Source organism: Bidens hawaiensis, unplaced genomic scaffold (assembly GCF_021521415.1).
Source record: "Bidens hawaiensis isolate Kalapana, Puna unplaced genomic scaffold, B.hawaiensis_p1.1 tig00004192_1, whole genome shotgun sequence".
Classification (NCBI taxonomy): Eukaryota; Viridiplantae; Streptophyta; class Magnoliopsida; order Asterales; family Asteraceae; genus Bidens; species Bidens hawaiensis.
The window spans coordinates 2,094,875-2,110,651 of NW_027491249.1; the positions used below are offsets into that span (position 1 = coordinate 2,094,875).

The following is a 15,777-nucleotide window of genomic DNA, read 5'->3' on the forward strand; positions in this document are numbered from 1 at the left end:
GAAGAATTTATCAAATTTTGAGTTATTTTCTTGATTAATACAATTGATGAGTCAACTAATTCATGCCAAAAATTCTCCATGAGTTATTACGCTTCTCACTCATGTTATGTTTTCTTCTCAGAATGGTCTTTAGTAGGGGTGCAAACGAGCCGAGCCGAGCCCGAGCTCGACTAGGCTTGAGCTCGGCTCGTTTAAGTTGTACAGGGCTCGAGCTCGGCTCGTTTCAAGCTCTATTTTCAAAGCTCGAGCTCGGCTCGTGAGTAAATTTTCAAGCTCGAACTCAACTCGTTTACTATAATATCAATTATTTTTTTATATAATTATAATTATTTTTATATATTTTTTATCTATTATAATTTTTTATGTATAAAATAATATATATTATTTGGTTATTTTAAATTATTTTTTCATAACATTATATATAATAATTAATAATTATTAAATATATTTTAAAATTTATATAAATGACAAGCTCGTTTAGGCTCGTGAGCCGGCTCGAGCTCGATAAGTGAAGCTTGGACTCGGACTCGTTTATTAAATGAGCTTACTTTTAGGTTTGAGCTCATGCTCGGGCTCGATTAAGCTTGGCTTGATTAAGCTTTTTAACGAGTCGATCTCGAGTAGCTCACGAGCAACTTGGCTCGTTTGCATCTCTAGTCTTTAGGTTGGGACTCACAAACGGCCGTCAACCTTCTTTTTCTCGAACGGTAAAAAAGTTTGTTATTGTCTCACGTCTAAACCACTGTCTTCTAGTAACCACGCGATTTACACGCGCATGCTAAAAAAGTTTGGTGATGAAACACTACGTATTATTCCACCTACATCCTTTATAATAAATAAATAAATAATAAATGAATTACAAGTTTATTAGTAAAAATTATTTGCTAGTACGACTATATGAGCTCAAACTCTAGTATAAAGGACTATTGACAAACTAAACTTATAAAATATGTACATAACATGCGTAATTTTTTTTTATCTGAGTCATAGTTACATATAAAGTCAAACAGTTACACAACATACATAACTAACTACGCACAAAATTAAATAATTAGCAGTATATATAGATAACTATCCACAATAATCACGTAACACAGCTAAATAATAAAGCAGCAAAAAGATTAAGCAATTTATAACACAATAATGGTGCAGCCTATGTTAATAATTACACAACTTATATTTAATCATACGTACATTTTACGTGTTAACAAGCATTTGCATTTAAACCTTTATGTGTGAGTATGTTGTAAAATATTAATATTAAACCTTCTAATTTTTCATCTTTTATATTATAATAATACTTGCGTGTATGTATACGCACACCCACACACATGTATATAACTATCGAATTACATATATTTAACTTGATGAACTACATATTTATTTAGTCTTTTTCACATTAGTAACTTTTAAAGTTACACATGCTTATACATTCATGCCACTTAATAGAAATAGTTAGCTAATTTTGTTAATCAGTTTGAGAGATTCTTTAATAACGTATCATTATTTTCTTATCTATTTTATTTTAAAATTTTAAAATTGGGCTATTCGAACTAAATTATTAAGTTTTCATGTGATTTTACCACAACTTTATATTTGGACGGCTTACTAGACAATAGATAATTTAAATTGTTTCCAAAAATGCATGGATTGATTTCATGTTGTAGATTTTTAGTTTTATTATTTACATGACGGCGTAAACTATTTCCCCACATCTTTATTTGTGTGATTCAAATAAAATCCACGTTTTCAACATCCAAAAATCAAATATGTCATCATCTCACATCCACTTAAAAGAAGCTTCCCTTTAGTTATTTCGGCACAAAAGTAATATTCTATTACCAAAGTTTCTTTATTTTTATTTATTTTTTTATTTTTTTGACCTTGGTTATGCTGTGTTTCCATTTTAAAAAAAGACAACCGAACGATTTACAATGAAGTGGCAGGTAACAAGCTGCGTCGTAATCCCCTTTTGAATAGCAAATCCAATTCTACTAAAAACAAAGTTTTGGCTCTTGTGGGCCAATAAATTACTACGCTTGACTTTCTGAACTCTGTTCAGAAGGTCCACGGCATCCGGAGCTAAGAAACCAAATGTGTCAAAGGCAAAGGGGATAAACACGTGTTGATTCTCCAAAGTAGCTTTCTCGTGTTTAACAACCTTGCCGGATGCCGCCTTCAATGCTGCCTGGCCTACTACAAATCCATTGTCCCTAAGACCAACAAGAGGGGACACTCTTGTGAGATCCACACAAGCGTGTTTCCCCATACCCACCCAAAACCAAGAATATTGGCCGGTCGTAAAGTAGATCTTCCTTCAAGAGGATCCGTAAGAAAGTTTACGGGGGTCTCCTTTTTAACCGAAATTCCGGCCCGTTTAAAAACATCGCATAGAACATCCCTCACCAAATCATGTCTGTACTTAAACCCAGATAACTCTTTACAATGAACTGCATGTTCGCCAAAAGAATCCAAGCAAACCTTGTGGCAAACTGGGCATGGCTCATTTACCGGGAACAAAGGGATCATTGGCCGATACTTAAGGAATGCTTCACATTTCGAGTATTAATATTGACAAGTAGGTCATAGTTGATTATGTTTTTTAATTGCATTGTAATTTAAGTTGGTAATATTATGGTTAGCAAGTTAGGTTGGTTTATATGAACCGAGTTAATAACAGATTTATAAGGAAAAATTCATCCATGGGTATCCCAAAAAAATTTTTGGGACCCAAGGGTATCACAATATTTGCTAAAAGGTATACGATACATTAAGAAAAAAAAATTTGTGCACTAATTTTGCATCTTCCAAGAAAGTTGAGGGGTAGTCGAGCTACCTCTAAGCACTTCATAGATTAGCTTACCGAGTTATGGTCGGGAATTGAGTAGCAACCTGCTAATAGGAGTTTATGTGTTATATTTCCTCTATAAGATATTAAGAGTTATTCAATATTTGTTTCGTGTGTTTTTGTAATGGTAAGTTATATCAACTTGTTCTTGAATTAGTTCGTGTTTGTATCCTTAATCACATCACGAATTTCAGGTTTCACAAATAGCAAATTGTTTTCTTGTGCTAACCGAATATATTTCAATCATATGCAATGGAGCCAATAACTCATGAAATGAAACAAGTAAGCAAGTTTATTAACATAAAACTTATAAAGAGAAATTATATGCCCATTGATAACATATGGATATCCTCATATCCATTTGTTACATAAAAGAGACAATAAGGATAACTACAAAACCACTTTTGAATAAAGAGAAAGCTAGAGCATGAAGCATCACTTCCTTTGGTCATGAACACCACCACCTTACTTTATTATCACTATATGTCAAGTGTAATCTTTAAAGCTATAATCATAGGATAGGAAGATAAGCATACATGATGTTAACATTTTACTTATTTTGAGTATTAAATATAGACAAACAATTGTTCTAAAGTTACTAAAAAATGTTATTATTTTAAGTGGTCATGAATAAGAAGTACACATGCAATGAACCCTCAAAAGTGGATTGGCTTCCAGGGAAAAAAGAAGTTTTTGAGGCAAGAAAGGAATGCCCTTTTTGAGATGGTTATCATTAGGGTTGACCCAAATTTGTGAATGGGTCATTAGTTTATAAATTATTGATCCAAGTAAATGTGAGTAATCATTTGTAGTTTTAATAGCTTTAAAATCCAATATTTAGTTATTAGAGCATCTAAGAAGAAATTTAATGTGATTCTTTTATTGACACTAATATGTCACATACAATCATTTGTAGTTTTTGGAGCTTCAAATCCATCATGTCTTAGATTTGTTCAAAGATTGCAGGATTTTGGAAAAAGTTTTCGTGGTTGATGGTTCAGTCTCTGGTGTGTTGTTTCATTGATCTTGGAGGCGCTTAGTGCCTCCGTTAAAAGAGGGAGAGAGACGGCTGAATCGGATAACATTTGTAAGAACATTAATTTTCCATCTTGGTTGACGAATGGGGATGAAAGGGTCAAAAGTTTAACCGGGGTGTCAACTTTAGATGGGCTAACTATGGTTCTCCTTAAAACAAATCGTTTTGCTTGGAGAATGTTCATGATCCAAATTCATCGTTAAAAGTGACTCGTTTTATATGAAAGTCGTGGATGATGATACCATGCTTATTTACTTCATGTTGGATTAGGAATATACCTAAGTTATGTAATTTATTTTGGTCGACTTGGTGTTGCACTTCGACTTCCTCTTTGTAACTGTTATTTTACCTTTTGTCTAGTTTCTTGCTATATTGTTATATAAAATCATCGCTCTAAAAAATATAGTACTTCATTGGTGCCGGTAGTGGTATCTATTTTGTGGTTTTCGGTTTCTGTAATTTTTCGGTATTCTTAGACTAATAGTTTTAAACTGGTACCGTAACGCCATAATCAATACGTTATTCGGTTTGTTTCTACTCATTTATTGTCTCGATATTTTCATTACTAATCTCATCCATATTTGGGCGCGTTTAAGGGTATGTCTACAGTTATATACAAACATGTTAGATGATTTGAACTTATGGGTTTGTTTGTAATGTCAGATTCTGTCAACTAGAGGTGTAAAAAGAGCTGGTTTGGCCCGCCAATTAAGTTTGTAGCCCGGCCCAGTTCAATAGAAAAACCCATTTGGCCCAAACCGGTTTGGACCCAACTAACCAGTTTGTCATCTCCTCTGAAACCGGTTTGGACCGGATCTGATGCAATAAAAAAAATATGCCAAAAAACCGTCTCTTTTAATCCCAAAATGGTTCTATAGGGCTGAACATTCTCGTCTCTAAACCGGTTTTCAACACGATCCGGTTTATTGCAACCGCAGTTTTGACCAATAATTAACCAACCCGACTGGTTTTAAACTCGAACCGGTTTGGTATAAAGCCCAATTTGTGCATGTCTCCTCTCAACTGGGCTTATATTGTTTGCTAGCTTGCTATGTATGTGAAAAAGTAACCAAAATCAATATAAGAATTTTAATGGGCATACCCGATATCTGACGGATAATTAACACACCTAATATCTGATGGATAATTACCGCATGATTCTATAACTAGGTATAAGATTGAGATTATAAACTCTTTAATAGAGTACACACTTGATGAAATTATAAAATGAAAGGTTTATTTAACTCAAGGTTTAAAGTTTAAACAAGGGTTTAAACACACAATCATCGTCATCCTTTTCACTTACAAAGAGAAGCTAGAACCCTTCGCGGCGGCTCAAACGGCCGACGAGCATGAAGAACCGCCAAGTTATCGAGCAGCAAAATGTCTCCTTTCTGCCACGGTATCGCCACACTTTCTTCCTCCAACAGTTTCAAGCAGTCATAAATCACATCCGCTGGCAACGGCGTACCATCCCCGAATGTCACTGCCTTCACTGGATCATTCCTTGCATCTTCCCAACCGGTATAAGCCGCCACCATGCTATTAAACCATGTTTTTCGGCCACGTGTTTCATCAACTTTGATCGCTGGAATCGGCCCCATTATCGTCTTCACTCCATCATCAGTCCACTCTAGCTTCATTCCAAGCTTTGCCGCCCTGCAATTTAATAACGTAGAATAATGAAAACCTCATGAGGTATAATGTATTATCAACCAACTGTCTATAGGAATTATAATTAAATAACACCTCCTAAATATAGTAGCAATATAATACTAAGCTATAATAATAAATTCTCTAATGCCTAATTGTTCTAAATTCACCCAAAAACTTAAATTGTTCATAGAAAACAAGGGTGCAAACGAGCCAAGCCGCTCGTGAGCTAATTGAGATTGGCTCGATAAAAGCTCAAATTAAGTCGAGCTTAAATGAGCCCGAGCCTAAAAATAAGCTTGCATAACAAACGAGCCCGGGCCGAGTTTCACTTATTGAACACGAGCCAGCTTGCAAGCATAAACGAGCTTATTATTTGTACATTTTTTATTTAGTATCTATACATATTTTTATCATAATAATAATAACAACAATAATAATAATTATGATTATGTATAAACTATAAGTAAATTCTATATATTATGCTATATATAAAATCTATATTTGAAAAATTCATGCAGAAAAGTATAAATATAATTAAAATAATTATAAGTAATAAATAAAAAATGAGTCGAGCCCGAATTAAACTCGAGCTTGAAAACTACTTATCAGCCGAGCTCAAGCCTTAACAGGCTCGGTCTCGGCTCATTTACACCTCTGTAACACACAGGATTAATTGCAAACCTTTCTTCAGCGACGGCTTTATCTTTCGTCAAGAATGTGGATACCCAACCACGACCGATTGGAGACGAAGGATCATCGTCTTCCCCAAGCACTCTTGTATAGATCAATCCGTGCTGTTCCAACCGTTCCACGAACTCAGGGTGTTTCTGTTTCATCTTGTCGTAAATTACATGACTGAGTACTATTGGTGTTTCTCCCCCGATTTTCGGTTCCACTTCGCAGAAGAAGAACACCTTCAATGGAAACTTAGGAACCTGTTTCATAACGATTCATCTTTAACTGATTTTCAAGCCATCGAATTCATGCAAAATTGATTAAATCTAACACTTTAAACGAGCCAAGCCACTCGAGATTAGTTCGAAAAAAGCTTGAAACGAGCTCAAGCCTGAGCTGGAGCCCAAACAACAAGTTCTTTTAGTAAATGAGCTCGATCCTGAGATTCACTTACCGAGCTTGAACCGGCTTGCGAGCCTTAATGAGCCAAGCCACTCAAGATTGGCTCGAAAAAAGCTTGAAACGAGCCAAGCTTAGACGAGTCCAAGCCTAAAAATAAGTTTGTTTAGTAAACGATCAAGAGCCCGAGTTCACTTATCGAGCTTGAGCCAACTTGTGAGTCTAAACGAGCCCGTTACTTATATATTTTTTGATTAAATATATATTTATTTAATACAATTATTAATTTATAAAATTATGATAAAAAGTAATCACAAACGAGCCGAGTTTTAGAAACAAATCTTGAATCGAGCCGAGCTCGAGTTCTCATAATTTCAATAACGCTAGGCTCGGTTCTTTTACACCCCTAAGTTTAAATCGATTGGAATTAATTAAAAACTCTAATATAAACAATAAGCAAGCCGAGCTCGAGCCTTGGCTCATTTACACAGCTAATTTAAATCAATTGTAATAAATTAAAAACCCTAAGATAAACAATAAACAAGCCGAGTACGAGCTTGAAAAACTACTCATGTTATCGTGCTTTAAAACAAAGTTCGAATCGAGCCGACCTTGAGCTCGAGCTCTCATAATCTAAACAAGCTTTCCCTAACTAAATCTCAGTGTCGACACCGATTCGGATCATAATCAATTAAATACCCTAGGATTAGTGTTGCAAAACTCCCTACTAGGCTCCGATTAATCCGTCACTAGTTCCTACTAAACTGATTAATTTTGGGCTAATCATGGTCAAATCCGGCCGAAATCTGGATTAATCGGTGGCTTCTGGCGCCAGCCAATTTCTGGCCAAAAATGTGTTTGTACACGTACAAAATTGAAAATTACATATAAAAATGTCTGTTTGCGTGTATATATAAAAATGAAAATTATGCATTAAAGTCCAATCCGATTAATCAATCGGGTGTCCCCACATTACCGCCCACCAGCAACTAGTGATCTTTACACTCTAACATCAATCCAATTGAATTGAATTAGATGATTACGCACCTGAGCCATCTCATGATGAAACGGGATCTTCTGATCAGGCGGAGACTCGTTCGACGTCCCACTACGTTCGTCCCCACCGACGTACGGTAACTCATCATAACCAAAAGCTTCAACGACTTCGTTAAACTCGGAAGCCGAGTCCACGGATGAAAACCCACGGAACAAAATAGCTCCGGTTTTATGAAGCACGGATTCCAGCCACGGCTTGTGGTCACCAATAATATGTTTCAAATCATGGTTGTTGGTGGGTGTTAAAACAGTTGGGAAGTTGTTGTATGTCTTTTGTTGAGGTAGGGTTTGATTGTGTGAGTATGGTTTCTGGCATGGTGGGTTTTAGGATTGGTGTCATCAAGCATGAGCAACGAGTTTATTTGTTTACAATAATAATAAAATATATAAACGAGGAAGATGAGTTTGATTTCGCTTTTGACTGGTTTTGAGTCCAGGTTCAGAGGTGAAGTAACCGTCAACGTGCTTATCTTTAACGAAATTATAAAAAGGAACTATTTTTGAAATATTCGGATATGTTTGTACCATGGAAAGTGGAAACACTCCGTTCCGCTTGTGAATTTCCTACTTTAGTTACATGTTTTGGTTTTGTTTCTTGTTTCTGCTTTTGTTTGTTTCTCTTCTAAGTGGCATTAACTTTTGTTTGTTTGTTTTGGCTTCTGTGTTTTGATTTTATTAAGTTATTCTATGGCATTTTAAATTTTCATACTTGGTACTCTTTATTATTAACTAGTTTTTCATCCGGCGCAAAGTCGGTAAAACTTGGATGGTGGTAAAAACCAAGCATTGTCAGTCTTAAGTGTTAAGCCGGTAAGTCTTCGCTCGATTTTGGTGACGTGCGTTATTGTAACTAGTAACTATAAAAGCACCTTAAAGGTAAAAACTAAAAAAGAAAGAAAAAAATAATGAAAAAAGAGTGATAAGTTTTGCTAGTGGGAGCTTGGATTGCAAATGTGAAACATAATCCTCTTACTATCAAAGCAAATCAAACTATGTTAACAACTTTTATTTCTAATTTATTTAACAAAAAAAACCAATTAAAACAATGACGTGTGGCACCAAACTTCTCTTTTATACTCATTACATAATTATTATTATTATTTTATAATTATTACATATTTATTTACTTATTTATATTTTTTCCGTATTATTTATTTATTTATTTTTATTATTTGTCTTTAATTTCTTTTGTTTGTACTAAATATTAAACCTTTTTAAACTCTACCTCATAGTTTACTCGTTTTACTGTTATACTGTTTGCTTTAGAGCCGAGGGTCTTACTGGAAACAGCATCTCTATCTTCAGGTATAGAGACAAGGTCTGTGTGCATCCCACCCTCTCGGACTCTACTAATAGCTTTGCCTATTTATAGAATATACCGGGTATGATGATGGTTATTGTTGGTTGTCTTCTAACTTCTAAGTGGTCCCTTTTTTGGTTTTAATAAGATTAACCTTTCAAAAAAGAAAAAAAACTAATTAGGTTCCCAAACGAAGGTAATGGTTTAAACAAAAAAAACAATTATTTTTTTTAATAAAATATAAGCATGTATTTTGATTTGTTGGATTTGTAGCTTGTACCACCTTTTGAAGCCCTTAGTCCGTGCTATGTCGCCGCGTAGAAGGCCATTTACTACTTTGGCGCCGACAATTCTTCATAGGTAAGTGTTTTAACACCCAAAACTAATGATGTGGCGGTGAGTTAACAATTGATACCCGCTGCATTTGGTCTTATAAACTTGTGATGCAAATATCTCAAGACACGTACAACTTATGGGTTTGGATTTTTATGTAAATAATAATACTAGATTTTATCCCCCGTATTACGAGGGTTGTTTTACATTATTCATTATTAATATTTATATATATGTATATTTGGATTTTAATTTTATTTATTGTAAAAAAGTTAATAATTAATATACTTGATGTTTGATGATGAAATGGTTTCATAAATAAATGATATGTTATAATCCGGTTTAAAAGCTATCCGGGTTTGGTGATACCCATTACCCGTTTATTTTTTATTATAAAATTATAAATAATATCTTTTTTTAAAATAAAATAGGATATTAATTTTTAGTATATTCCTATTTTATAGGATTTTTCATATCAAATATTTGATAAGATTATTTTTTAATATAATGAAATGTTATAACCCGTTTAAGAGCTATCTGGGTTTGATGAGACCTTTACCCGTGAATTATGGTCAAATGCGTGAGAAGCCTTCATTTACAAATAAAGTAATCTGATGACTTGAATGGTTGTTTTTGTTGTGAAACTAGCCTAATAGCCAAACATGTGAGAAAGAGACGGAGGGAGAAAGATGGAGATGTCATTCATAAGGTGTGTATTACAATAAGATACAATGAGGTATTTATAAGAGGGGAAAACTTGGGGAGGAAGCTAATCTATATTAGGTGTTGATAACCATAATATTTAATATATTTATAACACCACCCATTGGTTATCAACTTAATACGCTTGGATATACTGCCTCATTAAAAACCTTGCTAGAAAAACCCAATGGGACAAAACCATAGCTAAGGGAAAAAGAGTGCAGCGCGTATTGTCTCCCCCTGATTTATATACCGCTAAAATGGTAAATATCGATCTTCTGTGAAAGCTTCAAAACTTTTGTACTAAATCATTTGTGTCTTCGTCCCTTGACATACGAATTGTTAAGTTGAACAATGTTGCATGATCTTCGTCCCTTCACATGAAAACTTCTTTTGTTGGTCAGTAACCATATACTATTTTATTGATACCCTGTTGTTTTTCTCTGCATGACAAGACTAACAAAACTCATTTTGATGGGTTAGTAAAATATAAACACATATCTTTCATACCTGAAATATATGTTTTAACCCATTCTGATGTCAACTAGCTAGATACATGCCGATAAATATAGATAAAGAAAATAATAATCATTTATAGCTAACAATACGATATAATGCAGTTATGCATTTAATTGTGGTATCTCCGAACTAATAATAGTTCATATTCAAGTAGCATTGCTGGACATCCTTTAACGTACTGAAAGAATGAATCTTGTCTTTGGTAAAATGTCTCAACATCTTTTAGATATACTTTGATGGATTGATAAACATACAATTAAACATATTCTCGAACTACTGGTCGAGTAATAATCACATCATGTCAAGGTATTTCAAAATTCTCCTTCTAAAAGTTCTGCAGCTTCTCTCGATGATGTATACATCATCACTGTAAACTGTGATTATATGAACTTTTAAGAGTAAATTTTGATAAAATTATGACTAATTACATCCAACTTATCTCCCTCTTTATCAAAATATTTCCTGATTGTATGTGCCACACTGAATCCGACTATTTAGTCCATATGCAATATCTTAACCTTGTAGAACATTTATTGATGCTTTCATGCCGATGCTTAGGCGTTTTCAATCCATCACGAAATGCTTTCCATCTTAACCAATTATTGATGTGCATTCACTCCTCATGAGTTTTGTTACATGAACTTGCTCATTTGACACATCAATTTATATATCATATATCAAAACCCATATTGTACCATTCTTTGTTTATTAAGATACGATAATCATTAGGTACAATTTCTTCTATGCATGCTTATTGGTGCACAAGAATTACATCCTTAAGATGTTTCAATTAACCTTTTAAGCATTCACGTGTTAGGAACTCTTCAGGAGTTCCAGCTTTATTTAACATATAAAGTAATCATAACGTATTCAAATATGAATCTGTATACAACATGAGTCACAGTGTTCTCGAGAACATAATTTACATGATTTGATAATTCAAATCGTTAATAGACTTTCATGTAAACTTTCAGTATCAAATGAATCACAATATTTATTAGACGCATATCAATTCTCTCTTCATATTACCAGACTATTTAGGTATCAGAAAGTCATTGCTTCCACCATTGGAGAATGTGTCTCCTCAAAATCAATCATGGATCTTTGCAAAATCCTTGTGCCACAAATTTTGCCTTATATCACTTAATTGAATTTTTATAACTCACATAAAAGATCCGTTTGTATCTAACACATTTTACAACTTTAGTTGTACGGACTATTGGTCCAAAAAAACTTTCCGTTATTTAGAGAATTCAACTCTGCCCTATTTACGTCTTTCCAATTTAGCCAATCGCTTTTCATAGGCAGATCTTAAATCATGATCCTCATCATTTTCAAGCGCTATCTTATATACAAAATTATAACGACGTCAACTTTATTTTGATTCCATATATTTTGTGTACATGATAAAATACAATTACTGAGAGCTCTTTGTTTTCAGGTACCTGAGGTTTTTTCAATAACCATCATATCTAACGTCTCTTAAGAGACCTTTTTACTATACCTTGACTTTACCATCTTTATTACTTGCTCCAATTTTCTTGGAATCATTATTCTTGGAATCGACTAGTCTACCACGCTTCAGGCGTGCCTTAGACTCCTTAGTCATTACCAATGTATGGTTGTCCTTCCAGGACGTTTATATTAATTGGAGCATAAGCAGTTGTTATAGGTGTCTTAGCTAGACACTTTGTTTTTTTTTTGTCAGTGAATCGTCTGGTAATTGATTCGTTAATCTTTATACATGAATTATTCTTTGAACTTTTAGTTCATATAATTTAATTTGAGGATCAATGGTAATTCAAACTAATTTCATTTTCCAACTGCTTTATATCTCCCCCTAATGTTGGGAATGTTGCTTCACTAAAGTGGAAACCAATGAGCCATAAACAAATATCTCATTAATAGCTCTAACTCTTTAATAATAGATAATATATAATACCGACATAAATTCCCAACTTCCTTTATGGTCTCATCTTTGTGTCTTGTGGTGGATTAATTTCAATATATAGCACACACGAAATATTAGATGAGTGATACTTTGTTACTGACCAAAAACCAATTGCAATGGGGAGGAAGTATCATAACTTGTTGGCTTGATGTGAATGCATGTAAAATGACAAATACCCAAATAAAACATGAACTTTTGCTCCAATGATCATTGATGTTGAAACCAATTGTAGACGTTTGATGATCGTCTCAACAAAATCAATTCGTCTATTAATAGTGATTTACCAAAATAAGTATGAAAATCTAGAATATTGTGCTTGCTATCTCATTAGCTAAGCCACAAATCACACAAACTTCATGTTGTGAAATTGATAACCTTTTAGACGATGCATCGATTTAAAACACTAAATGGTATCATGTTAGGATATGTGTATCCTTTTATCATTCCATAAAATTTAGGGATTCACACCCTTCTTTAGTAGGTAAATAAATAATTTCTCTTGAGAGCAATATGACATGTATAATTATGAGGAAGAATCTTTTGGTTCTTCACTAAATTTCACATCATTGACTCGGTGTGGTCTAACCGGTCATGCCTTTAGATAATCATGATTCATAAACTTCAGGTTTATGATCGTATATGTGTTACGCTTATTTAACACAATACAAAAAAAAGAGAGAGAACAGTGTATTATCGTTTCAGATGATCATGTTACATTTTTTTGTATTTTCATATTTTGTTCTCATATATGATCAATCTCTTTGCCACTTCTAGTGGTCGATCTCATTATTAGCATAATCATTATTATAATTCGGATGGTTGATCTCGTTATTAATATAATCATCGTTAAAACTTTTCATTTATGTCCGCAATCGGAATGATCAATACGCAGTCACTTTCACTTCAGGAAATGATATAAGACAAAACCATTTTCATGGTTTATTCATATCTTTCTAGGACACGGATACAAAACACTTCAAATCTTTCATATGTTTTAATGATATGCTACTTCAGGAGCATGTTTGTGGTTTGAGAAGTGGAAAAAATTGCCTTATCCAGTTTTTCCTCATAATTAATCTTCTCTTCATATAATGCCTATAGAAAGGTAATTACATGACACTTCGAGTGTAAGATCTAAATCGTATGACCTTTAATTAATAATGAGATTAGGGAGTATAACCCTTTGAGTGTCATATCAATGCATATTTATACTTGTCGAAACATGAGATGAATCTGACCTGATCCATGACGATGTTTCCACGGATTTTGAGATGAACGAACCATGTCTTGATCTTCTTCTCCGGTTGCTTGAGATCTGCAATGGCTTTTTTGGGGGTGTGGAGGTGACTGCTAAGAAATCTCAAGGATATCTTGTTTACAGACACAAAAATATATGATGGTAGCTCTTGCTGAGCATCCCCTTAATAAGGAGGTGAAGACCTCCTTATATAGAGAGCCTCATGGCCACCATCATGGTACCCTAATGGGCCTAGCCCAGTTAGGGTTACCTCCACAAAACCCCCTCAGCCCAATAACATTGTATTAGTCCGTATAATATAATAAAATAAGCCAAACATAATAAATTTAGGGTCGTGAAACCGGGTTTAGTACCATACCCCTACAAGCCCCCCAAGTCCAGTGTTGCTCCTAGGCGTGCAAGCGTGTAGGTGGAGCGCTGGACTTTATAAGGTGTGTTAGGACGTGAGGCGGTTTTTTCCCTTTTCTTCGGCCTTGTCTTTATTGTCTTTGAGTTTTGGGAGTTTTTCTCCATGATGGTGACATGTTGTGGTCCTTATGATAATGATGGTGCACTAGCATGAATAAGATATAGCACGCATCATAACAATAGTGGCGCGGGGCCTGATAAAAGATAGAGTGCGCGTCTCGATAATAATGTAACATAACTTGCGCGCGAGGCAGCTTACGAGCTATAAGAATAATAAAGCCTGCGCGCGAGGCGACTTACGAGCTATGAGAATAATGAAGCTCGCGCGCGAGGCGACTTACGAGCTATGAGAATAATAAAGCCTGCGCGCGAGGCGACTTACGAGCTATGAGAATAATAAAGCCTGCGCGCGAGGCGACTTACGAGCTATGAGAATAATAAAGCCTGCGCGCGAGGCGACGCTATGAGAATAACAAAGCTTGCGCGCGAGGCGACTTACGAGCTATGAGAATAATAAAGCCTGCGCGCGAGGCGACTTACGAGCTATGAGAATAATAAAGCCGGTACGCGAGGCGACTTACGAGCTGTAAGAATAATAAAGCCTGCGCGCGAGGCGACTTACGAGCTATGAGAATAATAAAGCCTGCGCGCGAGGCGACTTACGAGCTATGAGAATAATAAAGCCTGCGCGCGAGGCGACTTACGAGCTATAATATGATAATGACTGGCCCCCAAGGGCCTCTTCTGCGCAGGATGACTATCCCGGCTTGTCTTCAAAATAATAATGGAGGCGCAAACGGCCAGGTAATAATAATAATGTCATAGGCGTTTGTGCGGCTCGTAGCCGAACCTGCAAAAACACATAAACTAAAAGTGGATGTATTACAAGGTTCCCATTCTCGGGCAAATTATGAGGTGTGCCCAACCTGTGCTGGCGCGTGGCCGTTTGGGATATTATTAGGCTCCCGACCTTTATGTTTGGCGCGTGGCCTATGGGTTTGAGGATTCCCAACCTTTAAGTTTGGCGCGTGGCCTATGGGTTTATGAGGATTCCCAACCTTTAAGTTTGGCGCGTGGCCTATGGGTTTATGAGGATTCCCCACCTTTAAGTTTGGCGCGTATGTGATATGCGCCATGCGCAGATGTTTCATGCGCAGATGTGATATGCGTGAGCATACGTGATGCGTGAGCATATGCGTGAGCATACGTGATGCGTGAGCATACGTGATGCGTGAGCGTATGCGATATGTGCCACGCGCATAGGTTTTGGCTTTGTGTCTTCATGACATCCTGATTTTAAGCCTCGTCTATATTTTGTTGGTTGACCCGCCCAGCTCGATGCTAAGGCGGGTGCATACCCCCTTCAATAATCCCATGCGCGGCCCCGACCTGAAACCTCAACAACTATGTTTTGGCATGTGCTCTGCCTTAGTTGTGCTTAGGTATGTTATGGTCCAACTGCGCAATATGTGGGATGGATGCTATGAGTAATCTGAGCTAAGGCTCATATTATTGGGCTAAGGCCCTGACGTTTTAGAGTTAAAACTCGTCAACGCGTCTGAGCTTGAAGCTCGCGCATGTATGTTTTACTTCGTTTTATTTTTAGTTTGATGTCAATATAATGTTGTCATATTGC

General features: G+C 35.5%; 1 pseudogene across 1 annotated transcript; it reads right to left on the bottom strand.

Moving 5' to 3' along the window:
- Nucleotides 1-5,099: 5,099 nt before the first annotated feature.
- Nucleotides 5,100-8,010, bottom strand: LOC143625652 (clavaminate synthase-like protein At3g21360; annotated as a pseudogene). The gene is made up of 3 exons (XR_013152307.1): nt 7,662-8,010; nt 6,222-6,475; nt 5,100-5,543 (listed from the first exon to the last, which is right to left on the bottom strand). The product of XR_013152307.1 is annotated as a clavaminate synthase-like protein At3g21360 (transcript).
- Between the last annotated feature and the right edge of the window lie 7,767 nt (nt 8,011-15,777).